The 19,118-nt window shown below is 37.3% G+C and overlaps 1 long non-coding RNA gene across 3 annotated transcripts in view; it reads left to right on the top strand.

The window, feature by feature from the left end:
* The first annotated feature begins 1,200 nt into the window (after positions 1–1,200).
* Positions 1,201–19,118, top strand: part of LOC140622925 (uncharacterized) — a 39,258-nt gene continuing 21,340 nt past the window's right edge. Inside the window, exons 1-4 of one of the 3 annotated variants that reach the window (XR_012022583.1) lie at positions 1,201–3,565; positions 6,322–6,475; positions 10,804–10,957; positions 16,096–16,238. This is a non-coding gene — a long non-coding RNA (uncharacterized lncRNA). Of the gene's footprint in view, positions 3,566–6,321; positions 6,476–10,803; positions 10,958–16,095; positions 16,998–19,118 lie in introns of those variants that run through there. The other 2 variants (XR_012022582.1, XR_012022584.1) reach the window with 2 other exon arrangements.

Genomic DNA, 19,118 nt, shown 5'->3' with positions numbered 1-19,118 from the left:
GAAAACAAAACTAATCCTAAGAAAGATAATCAGCACTTAAAAGTAATGAATTACCCGGATGTTAACTTTAAAATAGGTATGTTATGATTCTCAATGACTAAAAAACTTTTTTAAATAAAAGCAGGTAAATCGGCCAATGTTTACAGTGAACCAATAAGAAAATCTGGGGGAAAAACACTGTATAGTATCTGAGGTGCTTTGGGCTTCACATTACAAAAAAATAACACTAGCTTAAGCCATAAAGACATTTAGCTTAATTTCGAAGACCGGTTAGGCTCAATGTTCCGTAGCTCAGTGTTATTAACTCTTCCTGTTTCTGTTGCATCATCTTCAGCTTTGCTTTGCTTTTTTTTTTTTTTTTTTAAAGATTTTATTCATTTATTCATGAGAGACAAAGAGAGGGAGAGAGGCAGAGACACAGGCAGAGGGAGAAGCAGGCTCCATGCAGGGAGCCTGATGTGGGACTTGATCCCTTGTCGCCAGCATCATGCCCTGGTCTGAAGACGGCACTAAACTGCTGGGCCGCCTGAGCTGCCCAGCTTTGCTTTTCTGTGTCTGTCTCACCGTGGTCACAAGATGGCTATCACAGCTCCAAGTTTTAGATCTTCATACATCCCAAACAAGATAGTAAGGGCAGCTCCCAGCCCTTTATCAAAGAGAAAAAAATCCTTACTAGAATCTTCCATTAGGCACTCCCTCCTTACCCTCCAGCCTCTCTAGCCCCTTTGGACAAAACATAGAGGTCCACCTGAAAGCCAATCAGCTGTAGATTCTTGATTCGTCCTTTATAGCTAGAAGAAGGGCCCATCTGTAGTCATTCACCTAAAATGAGTTCCATAACCTAAGAGACACTACGACATCGAGATCTTGTTCCCACTTTTTTTTTTAAAGATTTTTTATTTATTTATTCATGACAGACACAGAGAGAGAAAGAGGCAGAGACACAGGCAGAGAGAGAAGCAGGCTCCATGCAGGGAGCCCGACATGGGACTTGATCCCCGGTCTCCAGGATCACACCTTGGGCTGATGGTGGCGCTAAACCACTGGGCCACCGGGGCTGCCCTTGTTCCCACTTTTGAGGGGCTTACAGTCTTGTAATTATACGTTCTTTGAAAAGTAATATATATATATATATATATATATATATATATATATATCCCAATACAATATGCTTTATAGAAGAAACAAAGTAAGAATTCACATGCTGAGGAGCTAAGAACGGGGCAAAAGTTTCATAGTAAGGACTACGTTTAGAAATCTCTGTTTACTGGTGTAAACTCTTAACTGGTCTCCTGCATTTCCTCTCTGAATATAAAGAATCAGGTATTACTGATATCATAAATGCAAATTGCCTAAGTACCTATTACTGTGATAGCAGACCAAAATTTTTTTGTTAAATATATGAAGTAGAGATTGATTTTGCTGTCCATTGCTATATATGATTTTTAAATAACTAGAATGGGATCATTTATTAATATAATCTGAGATTTTTAAAAATATGTATATGACCAGCTCTGGAGCTACAGTCTGCATCCGAGGAAGAAAGGGAAAAACAAAAAGACTACAATTTTTAAGATAGATTTCTAAGTAACTTAATTTTGGAGAGAAGGGAAAAATAATTTTAAAAATAAGATGTATCATGAGATTGGCATCACTACTATGTATAGAATATTTCCTTGCACTAGACCTGCTATTAAGTGTTTTGCATGTGTTCTCATTTCCTCATTGGAATAATTCTGAAAGAATACCATTTTTCAAGTGAAATCTTAGCTTGGGGATTAACTGGTAGGGATAACAGCTAATAACAGGAAGAGCCAGGATTATAATTGGATTCCAAAGGCTAGTGCTTAACCATATAATGTTATTAAGAACTCTTTCTTAAGAGTAAGAACTATACTATACTTAAATATTTGTTCTAACTCCTACTGTAGTAGTTTGATTTGGTGGTTTTTTGAAAATTTTCTTCTATCTTAAAATTTAGAATTAGGTTTGATTTTTGTGTGGGTTTTATTTCTCTTAAACCTTCAATCCTATCTCTTACACTTCCTTTTCATTTTTTTTACACTAAATTTTGCAAGTACATTTCTTAGAGGTAAACCTAATCATTTATTTTTTAAAACCACTTTTAAAATTTCATCAGGACATAGGAACCGGGCTGTTTGTTGAATAAATAATAAAGCGACTAAAATATGTCAGTCTCTGTGCCAGTTGCTAGAGAAGACATTTTGAGATTTTTACGACATAATGAGGGTGCAAATGAACAGGCTTAGAGGATGCAATGTCACTATAACGGAGACTGCTATTGGCCACTAACAGCATTCTCCTAGCCATGTGCATGAAACGCTACATTTACCAGCTTCACTTCTAGTTAAGTGGAACCACTTACAAAGTTCTCAACCAAAAGGATGTCATCAAAAGATTTGTATCCAAGTTTCTTTGAAATGTACTTGCCCTCCTTCCTCCCTGCTGGCTGGAATGCACTTGTGCGTTAGAATTCTAGTTTTAACTCCCTTGGTCTTTGAGGTTAATAGCCATACACTAGGGCTGATTTAGTAACAATACAGAAGGAACCCGAAGCCCTGATGACAGTGAGGGAAATAGTCCTGCCCTGCCCTGCTTGCCACTGAATGTTTTACAGGAGAGAGAAATTTCTTCCTGGTTTAAGTCAGTTATTTTGACTGTTTTGTCAGAACAAAAATCCAAATTATAACTCAGTGTAGCCACAGGTTTTCAGCAGCAGTGGGAACTGTTAGATTAGCTTGAGGATCACTAAACCATCATGAGTTCCCCTCAAGAATGGCAAACTGCATCTCTTTCATTGGAACTGGTAAGTTATGAAAGGATCTTAAGAATTACATGATTTTAGCACAGCACTTGAATATATAGCAGTCCAAAAATAGATAAAATTAGGTGGATTACAGATTGCTCAAACACTTGAAGAGAATTAATGAATCAGAGTCAGAGGCATTACAACATTCTGGTCATTGGTTTCAGACCTGGTCTTAGGTCTCAGCTCTGCCATTTATAACTTGGGCAAGTTATTCTAATATGAGTTATGATGGCCATCTGGAGAGCATTTTCCAGTGGTGGGCCACAGGGTTCTTGACTGTTTATTATTTTTGCCAATATCTTGAACAAAGACTTTTCTATGGCAAATATTGTGGACTGGCTTGCACAATTTTTGTTCCAGCCTCTTATAATAAGCAGATCCTGGGAAGCCAAAAACTACATTTTCTTGACTTCTTCACAGCTTAGGTTCTGGATATGAATTACATTCCATCTGTCAGGTACATTCCTGAAAGATCTGGAGGATGAAGATGAAGCAGAAGCTACCTTCCTTGCTTTCAGTGACTTCCTTGCAAACAAGCTCACAGTGACAAAGTCTTTCAATAGCGGTGTTCTTGAATTTATTCTTGAGATTCTCACCTATCAAGGATCCACATTCCATTGCCAAGTCACCAGTTCCGTGAATGTCAAGATGCAGTCGAATGGTGGCAGTGATGGTAGCAGCAGCAGAATCCGTGAACTTCCTGGTCTGGCTCCCTGATCTTTGCAGTGATTCCAGGTATGAACTCGTCCCCTTAATGGTCAACCACCGTGTTCTGGGAGTGATTTCTTGAGGCACAGCCTAAAGATTATGTCTAAGCATCTAATTCCCTTCATTAAGTCTTTTTCTGCTTAAAATACCTAGAAGAAGCATTTCCTTCAGTTAACTCTTAGCATATGCCTAGAGGCTAGGAGTCAAGAACATCTGAGATCTAGACCTGGTTCTATCATTCTTTTCCCTTTTATATACTCATTAAGAATAATGATCACTATCCTGGTTACTTTCTGGCAACTTTTATGAAGTTCAGTAGGATATAACAATATTTTGTAAGCCCTGTAAGCTATAAAGATTGTTATAAGTGCTTACATAAATACATTTATCTAGGAGAGGGAAAAATTCTTTTTAGCACTTAAGTGTTATGTGTGGCACTTGAAGCTACAAACCCACATCCATCAGGAGTTAAAATAAGAATGTATATTCAGAAGGCTGAACTTTGTATTTAGGTATCTGACCATAAGCAAGAAATAACAGTAAAATTTAGACCAACCTGTTGTCATCTGCGCACATTCCCTTGACTGGTATCTACATAGATTATTTAAAACATTACATCATGAGACCTCTTGTATTTAGATTTCACATGTTTGAAATACACACAAGTTTTGGGACACCAGTGTGGCTCCATGGTTGAGCGTCTGCTTTCGGCTCAGGGCGTGATCCCGGGGTCAAGGGATTGAGTCCCACATCAGGCTCCCTGCAAGGAGCCTGCTTTTCCCTCTGCCTATGTCTCTGGCTTTCTCTGTGCCTCTCATGAATAAATAAATAAAATCTTTAAAAAAAAAAACCCAGAAATACACATAGTTTAAATATTCTACCCAAGTCTGCCCCTAATTCACTATGATCTCTTCACTTAATTTTTCACAATCTTACCTCATTCTCTGAAGAGTTCTGAAAGGACTGTCTCGAAAATTACTGGTGATTCTGTAATTAGTAAACCCAGTGACACTGTCCTTTTGTTTCTATGACTGTATTCTGATTCACTTCCTCCCCAAACTCTATTCTTGGTTTCTTTCAGGGGTCAGCTTTTACAGCCTATTATTTAATATAGAAATCCTTGGGCAGCCGGGGTGGCTCAGCGGTTTGGCGCCTGCCTTTGGTCCAGGGCGTGATCCTGGAGACCCAGGATTGAGTCCTACATCGGGCTCCCTGCATGGAGCCTGCTTCTCCCTCCGCCTGTGTCTCTGCCTCTGTGTGTGTGTGTGTGTGTGTGTGTGTGTCATGAATAAATGAGTAAGATCTTTAAAAAAAAAAATCCTTTGATGTCCTATAATTGGCTATTCTTTTTTTACTCTACTCTCTCTCCTTGGTCATTTCAAATACTCCTACAGCTCTACCCAATAGCTTTCAAATCTTCCAAATCCAATTCAGATTTTACTTTGAATTTCTAAGTCTAAATGTCTCAAATTTGAAATTCGTTCTCTCTTCTCCCAACCTTCACCTCTTCCTTTTTTTTTTTTAATTTATTTTTTATTGGTGTTCAATTTACTAACATACAGAATAACACCCAGTGCCCGTCACCCATTCACTCCCACCCCCCGCCCTCCTCCCCTTCTACCACCCCTAGTTCGTTTCCCAGAGTTAGCAGTCTTTACGTTCTGTCTCCCTTTCTGATATTTCCCACACATTTCTTCTCCATTCCCTTATATTCCCTTTCACTATTATTTATATTCCCCAAATGAATGAGAACATATAATGTTTGTCCTTCTCCGACTGACTCACTTCTTCCTATTATCTGTTAATATTATCATCATTGCAGTCACCCAGCTGAAGCCTCATGTGCCGTTTCCTTCAAACTCTCCTCAATATCAAACTAGTTCCTAGTCCTAAACCTTTGAGGTACATATCTCTCTGAGTTCCTTCCTCTCCTTCCTGATCCTGCTCTAGTATATGAATCATTGCTTACTTAAAATACTTAATTCTCTTACTTCTCTAAAAATTTCTAAAGAATGTCACCATAGAAATCTGTAACTCAAAAGCCTTTGATATTCATAAGTTAATATTCTCATATATATAATCATTGTAAAAGATACAATGCAAAGAAAGACCCTTACTCTGGTAGCAACCAAAAAGTTTATATATCCAGGTATGAACTTAATAAGAAACATGCAAAATTTATATAAGGAAAAATTGTATAACACTTTTAGTGAAAGATACAAGGTAGACCAGAGCAAATAAGATGAGAGACTATGTTCTTAGATGGAAAGACTTATAATCAATTCTCCCTAAGTTAATTGTTAAATTTAACATGATCCCAACAAAAATGACAATGATTATTTTCTGGAACTAGGTAAGTTAGATATACAATTAAAATGAGAACATAATTATGCTCACAAAAATAATCTGACAAAAAAAAGTAATGTTTGAGGGAATAACCATACAAGATTTTAAACATATTATAGAATCATGTGCAAAAATTCCATAAGCAAAGTCTAACAAAAAATTGTAGGAAGAGATATTTGTAACCCATATCACATAAGAAGGGGTAATAACCCTAATATTAGGAAAGAGCTCCTAAAAGAAGGAGGAGGGAAACCAACAACCAAGTAGAAAAGTGGAAAAAGATATGAAGAGACAACTCACAGAAAAAGAAATGCTTCTTAAGCATAGAAAAAAAAAAAGTTCAACCATCTCATAAAAAGAGAAATACAAAATAAAACTATGCCAAATTAATAAATAAAAACTGAAATACTATATCATTACCACTTCTCACCTATCAGGTTTCCAAAAAATGTGTGACAGCATCCTCTGTTGGGAAAACTGTGCAGATATGAGCATTCGGTATTGTTTCCTTGCGCATTGCCTAAAGAATCTACTGGAGAACAAACTTCAGACATTCGGATGATTAGAGAGACATTGACATAAGGACCATTGGTGAGCATTAGCCATTTATTTGTAAAGCGAAGACTACATGAGGGTTAGAGAGAATATACGATGAATATATGTCTGAATGTTGATAAAATACAACTGTAGAAAATGGAAGGGGGTATATGCAGACAATTTTTTAATTTTTGAAATAATACTGGTGGTGGCAGAATGGGTGATTTTGCTGAGACTGTTGTGTAATGCAAGGCAATGTAAATAATAACTGTGATAGTCTAATTCTATTGTTTTCTGGTGCCTGAGAAGACGTTAAGTAATAACAATTGAGTCCTGACTTGGAATTGGAAGTATCAGAATGAATTCATGGAATATCTTGCCATAAAATAGCAAGGAAGCTATCAAAGACTACTGAGGCCATATCAAAAGGACTGCGGAGCCAACTTGAAGAAGCTGCCACTGGCCAAAGATGAGATAACTGTTCAATACAGATAATCATTTCAGTGGATTGAAACATTTAAAATCTGTTTCAATCTATGAGTTTTAATGATCCTAAAAAAAATTTAACTTACCTCTTTTTAAAGATGATAGTCAACCAATCTCTATTTTTAAAGTTGGGTAAAGGGAAAGAATCAAATATTATTCTGCCTTTCCTACGTGAGCTGTACCAGTGGATAACCAAATAATAGATGAGGAGGAGTTGCTCTATACAGGAATATTCTAGCTAGCAAAATGAGAAAGGAGTGATAAAATTGAAAAGCATCATTTTGCACTCCCTAATGAATTGAAATGATCTAAACAGTAGGCATCAATGGCTACTAACATCACAAAAAAGGACAAACAGACATTATGTGCCTCAGAAGAGCAGAAGAACACAACCCACAATGAAGTAGTCTTGCCTCTAAAAATCAAACTGAAGTCTTTTTTTTAATTAAACTGAAATCTAATAAGTTTCTATACCCAATTACCAATTTACAGGAAGTACATAAATTATGAAACACTGTATCATGGGGATGCAATCAGTAAAACCTAGAGTCTAGAAAACTCTACAACTCTGTCAAGTTTCTTTGACAAATAAATTCTACAGAAAAAAAAAGGAAGGAGAACTTGTAGATTTAAAAAGACATTTAAAAATAATAATAATAAAATAAAAATAAAAAAATAAAAAATAAAAAGTCATATGAAAGTTTATATTAAATAAAAAAACAGATGAAACTATAGTATTTAGGGATGCACACTTAAATCATAAAATATAAAGAAGAGCAAGGAAGTGATTACCATAAAAATCAGAGTAAGGGACACAAAGAGAATCTCTGAGATGGCCACCAAAGTTCTATTTCCTCTTCCAGGTGATGGTTACAAGGGTATTTGCTTACAATAATTAATTAAAGTATTAATTTATTTTATGTGGTTTTCTGTATCTGTGTTATATTTTGTGGTTTAATTTTTTTCAAGTTCTACTTGTTAAAAATTGACAATTTTAAGGAAATTTGCCTTTCCCCTATCAACTGTATTTAAGATAACCTAATAGCTCTACATGACCCAGAAAAAAATGTTTCTGTAGTGAAATATCCCAGGTAATAAGTGTGGAAAGAGTGATAAAATTAGTAAATTACCACTTTACAATTCCTAGTGAAATAGAAGATTCAGGCAAAGATCATCAATGAATGAAATGAATAGGTAGTAGATAGATAAGAACTCTTATAGTGGAAGGATCAGGCCGTTGTCACCTGAATACACTAATCAATCTTAGGGTTACTATTAATAAATGTGGGGCAAGCAGACATCAGGTAATTTCCATTTATAAGAAATACAGGAGATAGAGAAACACCACCACAGGGAAGCAACCAGACCAATCCAGAATTGAGAACATTCTAAGGGAAAACTGACATGGTTTCCTCAACAAGTCAATGGCATAAAAGAAAAAAAGTGGAATGAGGAGGGCTGCTATGAATTAAAATGGACTTATGAGCTATAAAAAACCACATGCCACATGTAGACCTTGTTTAGAACATGATTCAAACAAAACAGCTTAAAAAGACATGTTTGAGATAGTTGGGGAGCCCAACACAGAACCTGAACTCACGACCTTGAGATCTAGACCTGAGCTGAGATCAAGAGTTGGACTCTTAATCAACTGGGCCACCCAGTAACCCCAAGATAATCAGGGAAATTTTAGTGTGGAGTGGGTATTAATTGATCCAAAGGAATCATAAGGTATGATTATGGCATTTTGTTTGTAAGATAATGTTCATACTCTTTAGAGATGCATGCTAAAATATGTAGAAGTGAAAACCCAGGATGTTCAGGATTTACTTTGAAATACTTCAGTAAAAGAGAAGAGGATAGAAGACGAATGATAAAATCTTGATGATTGTTTAGTCTGGATATGAGGTTATAGAGACTTATTGTGTTGTTTTGTTTTACTTCTGTATATGTTTGAGCATTTTTCATTTAAGAAGATTTTTATGTTTCTTCATTCTATTAAATAAGATATTTAAAATATATAACTTTATGTCCAAGCTCCCTTGGATGGTATTCACAGCACTGCATAATCAGCTCCTTCAAATTGCATGAGCTGAAAAAGAGGGCAGGTATAGTTTCTCTAAAGGAAAATCAGGGTGCTGTTTCCAGAAGAAGGGAGTCAAACCCAGACAAAAAACATAATAGATGCTCACTATTGTTCCCACACAAATTTTTGAGCTCCATCTTACAAAACGTATCTATCTAGTCAAACAGAACTACTTGGTGTTTCCTGAACAGAGCACACACTCCTAGGCCTCTAAATCTTGCTCAGATTTCTCTATTGTTTTTTACAATAAGAGTCATACTTTCCTTCAAAGTCCACCTCAACTGCCATCTGAGGGGGACGACTTTGCCACCCCTTCCTATAAAATAAGAAGACCCCTCTGGCACAGGATTGAGGACTCTGGTCATACTCTGCCTTCTATGGGCAAATGTGTATATTCAAATCCCCCCCACTAAATCCAAGGCTCTTTAAAGGCCCCTTTCATTGTATGCCTCAAAACTATGCCCAGTGATTTGTAGCAGTGCTATCTTTGTTTGCTGAATTGAATTGACATAGAATTTCTCAAGAAGACACAAAAACTGTCAAGCTAAGAAATTGTCATCCTTTATAATAGCAAGTAAATAGAACATTTATTATCTAATAATAATATCTTGCTTGTTTAAAGACATTGGATATCCTTTTAATTGAATACTAAATAATAGATCCAAATTGTCTTTAGTCAAGATGCTTGCTTTGAGATCTGTAGGGCAGGAAGACTGAGATGTGTTTACATTTTGAAATAGGTTCATTTCTTTGCCAACCATAGCAGATGGCCACCCTTACTGCTTGTAAAAGAAATTTAACTGATTTGACAATAGCCTTATGGTCTTTCTGGCAGGATTCCAAATATTTGCATTAAATTTAAGCTACTAGTTTAAGCTACTAGTTTATTGTGTGAATCTGTAAGTCCTAACATCCTCAAATCTAACTGAATTATAATAAAATATATTTTTATTTTTTATTTGGTAACTGGTGTCTATTTTAGTCTTTGGGAAATTATGTTACACAAATATATTTTTAAAAATTTTTAATAAGCTCCTTTTTAAAAGTCTTGACATAGACCTATGCTTGCATTGCAAATCAGTAGCATTTCTCTTTCTTGTCCAGTAAGGTAGTCCTACAGTGGGAAGGTGGGTTTCATCTATAGGAAGGGAGCAGGAGACTTACATTCATCGAGTACTGTGGTAGACACCTTCATTCAATTTATTCAAAAAAGCCAACATCAGGGTGGGGTTTTGAATACAATTGCAAAGTAGGGAAGTACTTTCTCAAAGATCTGCTACCTACCTGAAGAAAGCCCTGGTTCTCCAGAGGCCCTAACTACAAACCTGCCTTATTTTGCACCTCTCCAGTAGTCTATAAGTTTTTATCTTGCCACTTATTTATTGATTCCTGGACCTATAGAACTTGATATCTCAGAGAAGGTAGAAGTTTCCCTCCTTGTTCAGATGGGAAGGCAGACTTTGGAAATTAGTAAGTCCAGACCAATACCCTGACCACTCGGCCTCTGGACCAGCGCTTTTTCTGCTACAAATTCAGGGCCTACCGTAGAACATGCAGCTGCCTGGGAAGGTAACACTAGAAGAAGCAACCCACACTTACAGCCCACTGTTACTTAAGCCAAAAGCACCATCACCTGATATGCCCCTCTTTCCCTAGGTTTCTTCCCTCCATTTCTGTGACTTGACCTTTCCTCCTTTGTAATTAGACAGCATTGTATGAAGGCTGTATGTGAGTGGTGGGTGAGGACAAATCCTAGCAAAGAGACTTCCATTAAAACAAATTTATGTTTATTTCCTTATTTCTATTCCAGAGGCAGAGATGCCCAACAGAATGGTCTTCCTGAATGGATTTACCTGGTAATACATCTGAGGGTCTTCAGTAGAAGAGCAACATCCTGCTCTGTCTGGAACCAGCCACTTGGTCTTCTGTCCAGACAACTACATCTTCAATTCCATGGCTCATTTGTGAGTAGGTTCTGTAAGCTAGATGATTTTGGCCCTATACCCCTTTTGTCAAATGAATGCTCGGTATATGGCAGTCTGTAACCTTATATTGGTTTCCTTCTAGTTCTGGGTGGAAAATATCAGATAATGTTTTAAGCACAGACTTGTTCCTGAGCTCTTTAATTAAGTCTTCAGACTCCTTCATACCTGAGACAAAGACACATTTCTTTTATATTCCCCTATATTAAGACTTGTATGGAAGATATATAATAATTTAAAGTCTCTTATTTATTGAATTCTGCCAACAGATGAGCAGATATCAGGCCCTAGCAAAGTGACTGTCAGCTTGAGGATGGCATCTGTTGGAGCAAATTCCTGTTCTCCCTGATCACTCTTGATCCAGGCACAGAACAGAAAAATTTGTTGCATCAGATACCTGCCTTGAGCTGCAGATCAAGGCAAAATGCCAGTGCTTACATGAGCTTCTGTACTTCCCATCTCCTCCCTTGACCTCTAGTTAGCAGAAAGGGAATCAACAGTAGGTAGGAGAGCATTCCTTCAAAACTGAAAAAAAAATCAATGGGGAAATGATTTGCTTTATAGAAATCTGTTCTGTGTACAAAGTTCCAAAAATATCTTAAAATGAGGTCTATTACAGGTTAAATGCAATATCTAAATAATAAATTATGTAGCCAATGACATTTCTAGATGATATTTAAAAATGCCCCCCTTCTATGAGGATAGAAACCTCTCTTTTAAAAAAGTAGGAAAAGTGGAAGTATAAATACATTAATTCACAGTTGTGAAAATTTTTTACAACCTTTCTAATGGTCTTCACTCTCTTAATAGTCTACATGTAATTTTAAAACTTTTTATGATGGAAAGTTCAAACAAATATATAAGCTAAGAGAACAGTATAATAAACTTTCATGTACCACTAACCCAACTTAAATAAGTATCAATTCACAATCTCACTTCATCTGTACCCCCAACCTATTTCTCCATATCCTCCAGATTATTTTGAAGCAAATTCCAAATGTATCACTTATTTTAAATACTTCAGCAAACTATAAAATGAATATTAAAATCCAGTTATCAAAGAAGACTTCTTTGGATCACTCCTGGTTTTTAGTAGTTAACAGATGTTTAAAATTTTGATATATTTTCTATAAAAATATATTCACTTATAAATTCCTTTTCACTAAGATTTAGTTACTTCATTTATTCATCCACCCATGTGTTTATAAAGATTCAGAAAAACTTATTAAGTACTTAATGATGTGCTCAGCCTATTTGGAGTAGTGGGAATACAAGCTGTGAACAAAGTAGACAAGACACCCCCCCTGCCACACACACACACACACACACACAATCTAATATTTTGGTAGGGGGAGGAAAAAAGTGAACACTTTAGAAAACTCAATATCATTTTAGATAGCAAGAAAGAAAGGAACAAGGTAATATGATAGTGCCTAGGTAGGCGGAGGTGTGATATTTCAGCTGATATTAGAAGAATATAAAAAAAACAGCAGTTTGAGGAGAAGATAAAGTAGTCCAGGTAGAAAAAATCAAAACAAAGAATCTGAGGCAAGGAAGAGACTTCTGTGTCAGGGAACACAAGGTACACAGTATAAGTTCAGCATAGTGAACAAGGGAAGACATAAAGTTGGAGAATATGGTAGACAGTGACCCCTCTCAAAAATCATGCCTTTCAATATTCATGCCCATGGTATGATGTACCACATTGACTTTATTGTGTGACTTGCTTTAGCCAATAGGACATTAGCAAGTGCAATGGAAGGAAACTTGATAAGTACTTGCATGTTGGGGTTTGTCCTCTTAGAAGGCTCTCTGCTGAAAAGTGACTTAGGCTTGACCACCAAATGATAGGAGGCACATGGAGACATACTTTGAAGAACAAGTGCACTGTGCACACAGCAAGCTCCTAGGAGAATACAGCCACAGAACTGCAGTTAACCCACCAAATCATGAGAAATGATAGATCATTGGTATTAGTTTTTGCATTTGGGGATGGCTTATTACATGATAATAGGTCACTGAAACAAAGTAGTTCCTGGAGGTGGGGTGCTGTTGTGACAGAAATCTGAAACTGATTTTGAGACAGCCACAGTGAAAGGCTAAAAGTGTGGCAAAAGCAGGGAGAAAATTGTGATTAAAGGCTGGAAAAATAGATTTGTGTGTGTGTGTGTGTGTGTTAAGATTTATTTATTTATTTATTTGAGAGAGAGACAGAGAGCACAGTAGGGGGAGATGCAGAGGGAGAGAATCCTCAAATGGAGTCCAGACTCCTCACTGAGCATGCAGCCTGACACAGGGCTCAATCCCAGGACCCTGAAATGATGACCTGAACCAAAACCAAGAATCTGTTACTCAACCAACTGAACCACCCAGGTGTCCCTATTTGTGTTTTTTGATTGAACAATTAGTGAAGCAAGGCTACAGTGACATGGAAGATAGGACATGTACTTAATGAACTTGTGGATCTGGCCTAAGGATATTTCCAGGTAGAGTGCCAAATGGGCTAACTTGCTTCTTTTCACTGACTATGATAAAACATAGAAGGAGACATGAACTAAAAGAAGGAGCAGTTCAGTTTTCAAGCAGAATATAGAGAAAATATTTGCAACCATGGGCTTCCTGGGTTGGAAAATAAAACTCTTTTTCTCAGCTTCTCCCACCGTTCCCCCGCCCTCCTCCCCCACAGGGTTTTTCAGAGCAAGAAATGGCCTGAGGGCGTTCCCAGCAAAATGTGACCATAGTCAACACCAAGTTGAGAATGTGATTGTAAGACCTATTTTAAGACTTTACAGCCCAAAGTAGAGAAAGCCTGTCTCCAATGAGGAAGTGACTTTTGTCTTATGAAGTAGATTATAATTTAATGTACAGAAAATCACAGCATTTTTAAATGAATTATACACACTTAGACTAAAGGAACAAAGATGATTTGAAATGAAGACTTCTGGGCCCCTAAATTTTCATGCTCAAGAGGCAGACTGACAAATTACTCAGCTGTAAACATGCACCAGTTCTAATGGAAAAGGAAAAAGATATCTGAGGACAGAGCCAACAGCCAAGAATAGTAGCTGGGAACAGAAGCAGGCCCTAATCAAGTAACAGTGCCTGGATCAGAGACACTGGCAACGTGTATGTGGCTGGATTTTGGAATTGTTAAGGACTCAAGCAACCATGTGCCTTCAGTTTCCTCCCCTGGGAATGGTGTCAATTGCTGTTATCCCTCTCTCACCATTGTGTTTGGGGGCTAATGAGGGAGAGGGCAGATAACTGGAATTTTTTAGTTCACGAAGTTCCAGATAGAAAAAGGCCACACCCACACTACTCATTTACATCTACACCTAATCCAGATGGTGAAATTCTGAACACTGACCTGTTGCCATATTGGATGAGACTTTGGGAGATTTGGGGAGGAGATTAATGTATTTTGCATGTGGGAGAAATGCAAATAATTTATGGCCATAAGATAGACTGTGGCTGATTAAAGATTAAAGATGGTTTTTCTGTTCCCCACATGGAGACATGGAGTCTATTTTCTCTCCCTTTGAATCTGGACTGGCTTTGTGGCTTGTTTTGACAAATAAAATGCAACAGAAGGACACTATGCCAGGACTTACAAGACTGCAGCTTTCATTTTGTCCTCTTGGAGCCCCAAGCCACATGGAAAGATGTTCAGCTACCCAGATAAAGAGCTGAAAGATGCCTGGCTAAAGAAAACTACTTTTTATAGTTATAGCTCTTCTGACACCAAGTGTGAAGGTTTTCCACGCCAAGCAATTCTCCAATGCTCTATGGATGTCCAGTGGGTGACCCACGGTTTAATTCAATTCTGAAACTGTCTACCTAGAGTTGCCACAGACCCCAGAGGCTAAGGGCTCAATCCCACAAGGCTGCCCCCACCTCCAAAGGACAATCACAAGCAGTGCGTCCCCAAGATATACATAATTCCTTCCAAGTTGGCTGCAAATTGGGAGTTCCTATGACCCCTCCTCAGGTTTGATAATTTTGTATAATGGCTCACAGAATGCAAGGACATACTTTACTTACTATTACTAGTTTATTATCAGTAACAGCCAAAGGAAGAGTTCTGGAAGAGTCTTGAGCAGGACTCTGTCAGGAGACAGAACTTCTGTCTCATGAAATTGAGATGTATACCCTCTTGACACATGGAAATGTTCACCAAACTAGAGGCTCTCTGAACCCATAGTCTGTTTCATTTATTTATTTTTTAAAGATCTTAATTATTTACTTGAGAGAGAGTACAGAGGGAGATGGAGAAGCAGACTCTTCACTGAGCAGAGAGCCTGATATGGGGCTTGATCCCAGGACCCCAAGATCATGACCTGAGCTGAAGGCAGCCACTTAACTGAGTGAGCCACCCAGGCCCCCCTGGACCCATAGATTAGTCATTTTATGACATTTTAGACATTTTGTAGGCATTTTTGTTTAAATCATTGGCCATTGATAACACAGTCTTCAGGGCCTCTCCCCTCCCCTTGTTCAAAGCAAGTCAAATAGTGAATCCAGATTCAAGAGATGGGGAACTAGCATAGAACTTACTGATGAGGGCAGCCCGGGTGGCTCAGTGGCTTAGCGCCACCTTCAGTCCCAGGTGTGGTCCTGGGGACCCAGGATCGGGTCCCACATCAGGCTCCCTACATGGAAGCCTGTAGGGCTCTCCCTCTGCCTGTGTCTGTGCCTCTCTCTCTTTCTCTCTCTCTCTCTCTCTGTGTGTCTCTCATGAATAAATAAATAAAATTGAAAAAAACTTGATGCATGAAAATATTAAAAAAAAAAGAACTTACTGATGAGAAGAACTGAAAAATGTTTTTTAAATCTGTCACCATATCACAAAAATTATAGTCAAATCCTAGACATTTTTGCTTGGGAATTATAAGTGCTAAATAGAGCAGAACTAGAATGAATATCTATATAATAAAATATATGACATTTAAAAATTAATCTCATGAAAGCATTATATCATCATTTTATTTTAGCCCTAATGTCAAAATGAACCTAACTTTCTTTTTTCTTTGTTTTTAGAAAGCCTATTTTAAAAGAAAGATATAAATGCTAAAGTAGTGTTTTCAAACTGTTATATGAGTTACCAAAAAACATTTTCTCAGGTCTCAAGATCACCCCTTGTGGACACCATTGCTGATAAGAGTTGTTCTCTCCTGAAATCCTGTTAAACCTGGAGAAAAGAGAATAAGGAGAAAGCGTCATGAAAGCAGCTTGAAACTGTCAAATAAAACCTCTGGATCATTTGGTAGGTCCTGATCTACTAGAAGTCCTGCTCTAAAAACTTCTATAAAAACCTACATTTCAGAGTGTTAACTTTAACTTTTCTGGACCTGTCCTTGAATGATTAATAGTTAGAATCATACTGAGAACCAGAACTTGTAGAGAATCCTTTAGCTCACAAATTGTCGCAAATACAAGTTTGCTAACTAAAAGAGTCTGAGATTATCTGAATTTATTCAGATATTTATGTCATGGGTCAGAAAGCAATGGTGAGACTTATCTAGATTCAATAAAGAAAATGTACTCATTTAAAGGGATCTGTATGATTCTTTGTATCACCTTTTATCATCTAGAGAAATTTGTTGGACAAATTCTTTTGTTTTGATGTTGATGTTTGATTTTATTTTGATTTGAATGTTTTGATCAAGCATTCTATAAGAGAGCTTTATGTCTGCTTGAGAAGTAACACAGTTCATTCCTCAATATAGATTAAAGCTGAAACAATCTGTAATATCAATGAGGCCCTCTTTTTTTTGATATCATAATTGTGTTACCTAAGACAAAAGTTGCATGCAAGTTTTCAGTTTTACCACTAGATGGAGAACTCACCTTCTCACCAATACAAGAAATTTCCAGTGCCTACATTGTGCAAAGCTTAATGCTAGGTAGGTCATGCAGATGATCAAAAATAAGACTCGGATGATGCCCAAAATATCCCTGTTGTTTAGTAGGAATGAGACAAGAACTCAAGAATCTGTATATCAAAGCAGAATGTAAATATAAAAATACAGACAAGAAGTTCTGTAAAACTCAAAAGAAAGAATTAACTCAAACTTAGCAGAAGATTTTCGGATGAAGTAGTAGTTGAGTTTTGAAGTTCAAATAGTGTTTCAGCAGGAACATGGAGAGTGCTGCATAAGTAAACACAGAGGCAGAAAAGCATGGTAATGTGTTCACAGAACACCAAATAGGACAGTTTTCTTGGCAAAGATAAAGCTTGAAATATAAGGCTCTATTGTTTTAAACGTGGAGAGGAGGAGATTATAACTAATTCAATCAGTGATTGGGATGGCAGGGCCCAGTTTCCTTGAGGTTCCAGTCAGTGAATCAGGTTCTGTCCATCTCTATTCCCTCCTTCAGGCAGAGTTGAGACTCCTTCTTCTCCAAAGACACAACCCTCCTATCTACTAGAATGTCTAGAATGTGAATTTCTTGAGGGCAGAGATTTCTTTTCCAGTTTTTCTTTGAGTCCCTAGCATTGTGCTAGGTACATGTTAGCTGCTCTATAAGAAGATGCATATAAGAAAGCCTGGGAGCCGAGAGAAATGGGAAGTTATTGGAATGGTTTACTAGAGTTCATTACTTGATCTCGGATGGTTGCAATGAGAATACCAGAGATATTTTTTAAACTCAAAGAGGTGACAAATAAATATGTATGAGGGTAGTAAAAGTGACAAAAAGTAAACCCAAATTTACTAGCTCCACTTTTTCTCTGTTTATACAAGGTATCCATGTTATTATTATTATTCTGGCTATTTTCAAAAACTTGACCTTCCACTAAAGAATGTATATTTCACATGAGTGAGAATATTCAAAAGAGTAAGCCACATTATGGAGGTTATTCTAAAATATCCACAAATATTTTTGAGTTCAGACAGCATATTTGAATGCATAATATAAATTGCTCCAAAGTATAATGTCCAGTTAGGTGAGTTGAGGTCCTATCTAGCACAAGACATGTTTTTTTTTTTAATTTGCACAATTTAAAACGTTGTGTTTTTTTTGTTTTTTTTTTTGTTTTTTTTTTATGATAGTCACACAGAGAGAGAGAGAGAGAGAGAGAGGCAGAGACACAGGAGGAGGGAGAAGCAGGCTCCATGCACCGGGAACCCGACGTGGGATTCGATCCCGGGTCTCCAGGATCGCGCCCTGGGCCAAAGGCAGGCGCTAAACTGCTGCGCCACCCAGGGATCCCAATTTAAAACGTTTTGAGTTAGTTAATATTACTTTACAAATCATGCGATTTTCATATGCGATGTAGATTTCTGGCTTCTCTTCAAATACTGTAAAATTTCATAGCAAGAGTTTCCCATTTTAACATGGGATAATCAGCTGGATCTGGGTAGAGACCACTTCTCTGTTCATTAACATAACTTCCGTCTAGTTTTCATTACTCCCTTATGTAATACACAGGATCTACTTTTTCACTTATGTTTCCTCTCTGGCCCCACAGATATTTGATTTGTGTGATCTTTGCGTCTGCCCATTTGGATCTGCAGATTTACTGGTGTTCTGAAACTTTCATATGTCTACTTTTTGTTTAGTATATAAAAATAATTGTGTACAACTGAGAATATGTGCCATTACCTCATTAAGTCAAGTGAGTTGTGTGACTAGCTACTGCATGGGGTATAACGTTTTGTAAGTGAGAGGTAAGAGTCATAGTGTAGGACCCAACAAAGATCATATGACTATGAGAACTTTGCCCCATGAGTATATGAGGACAGCAAAATGTCTATTCAAGTAGCAATACAATAAATGCAGTAACCGTGCATGCTTTGCTGGTGAGATATTTTAAAACATGTGAATGTAGGGCGCCTGGGTGGCTCAGCCAGTTAAGCATCTGCCTTGAGCTCTGGTCATGATCCTGGGATCAAGCCTCATTTTAGGCTCCCTGCTGAACCTGCTTCTCCTTCTCCCTCTGCTGCTTTCTCTCTCTCTCTCTCAAATAAAATAAATAAAAGCTTAAAAAAATACATGAATCCATTTCTTATTTTTGAGCTTCTTTGACCATGATTCGCCCCTAATTTAGCCTCCACTGTCTTCAGAAGGTTTAGGATTTTTATAGCAGGAATTTAAAGAGTCATTAACTCTTGAAGCCCATTTCAAAAGCAAGTGTTTCTAA

This window comes from Canis lupus, chromosome 32 (assembly GCF_048164855.1).
Source record: "Canis lupus baileyi chromosome 32, mCanLup2.hap1, whole genome shotgun sequence".
NCBI classification, from domain to species: Eukaryota; Metazoa; Chordata; class Mammalia; order Carnivora; family Canidae; genus Canis; species Canis lupus.
Note: the sequence above shows the minus strand (reverse complement) of the source record. Positions and strands in the feature narration are given on the sequence as shown.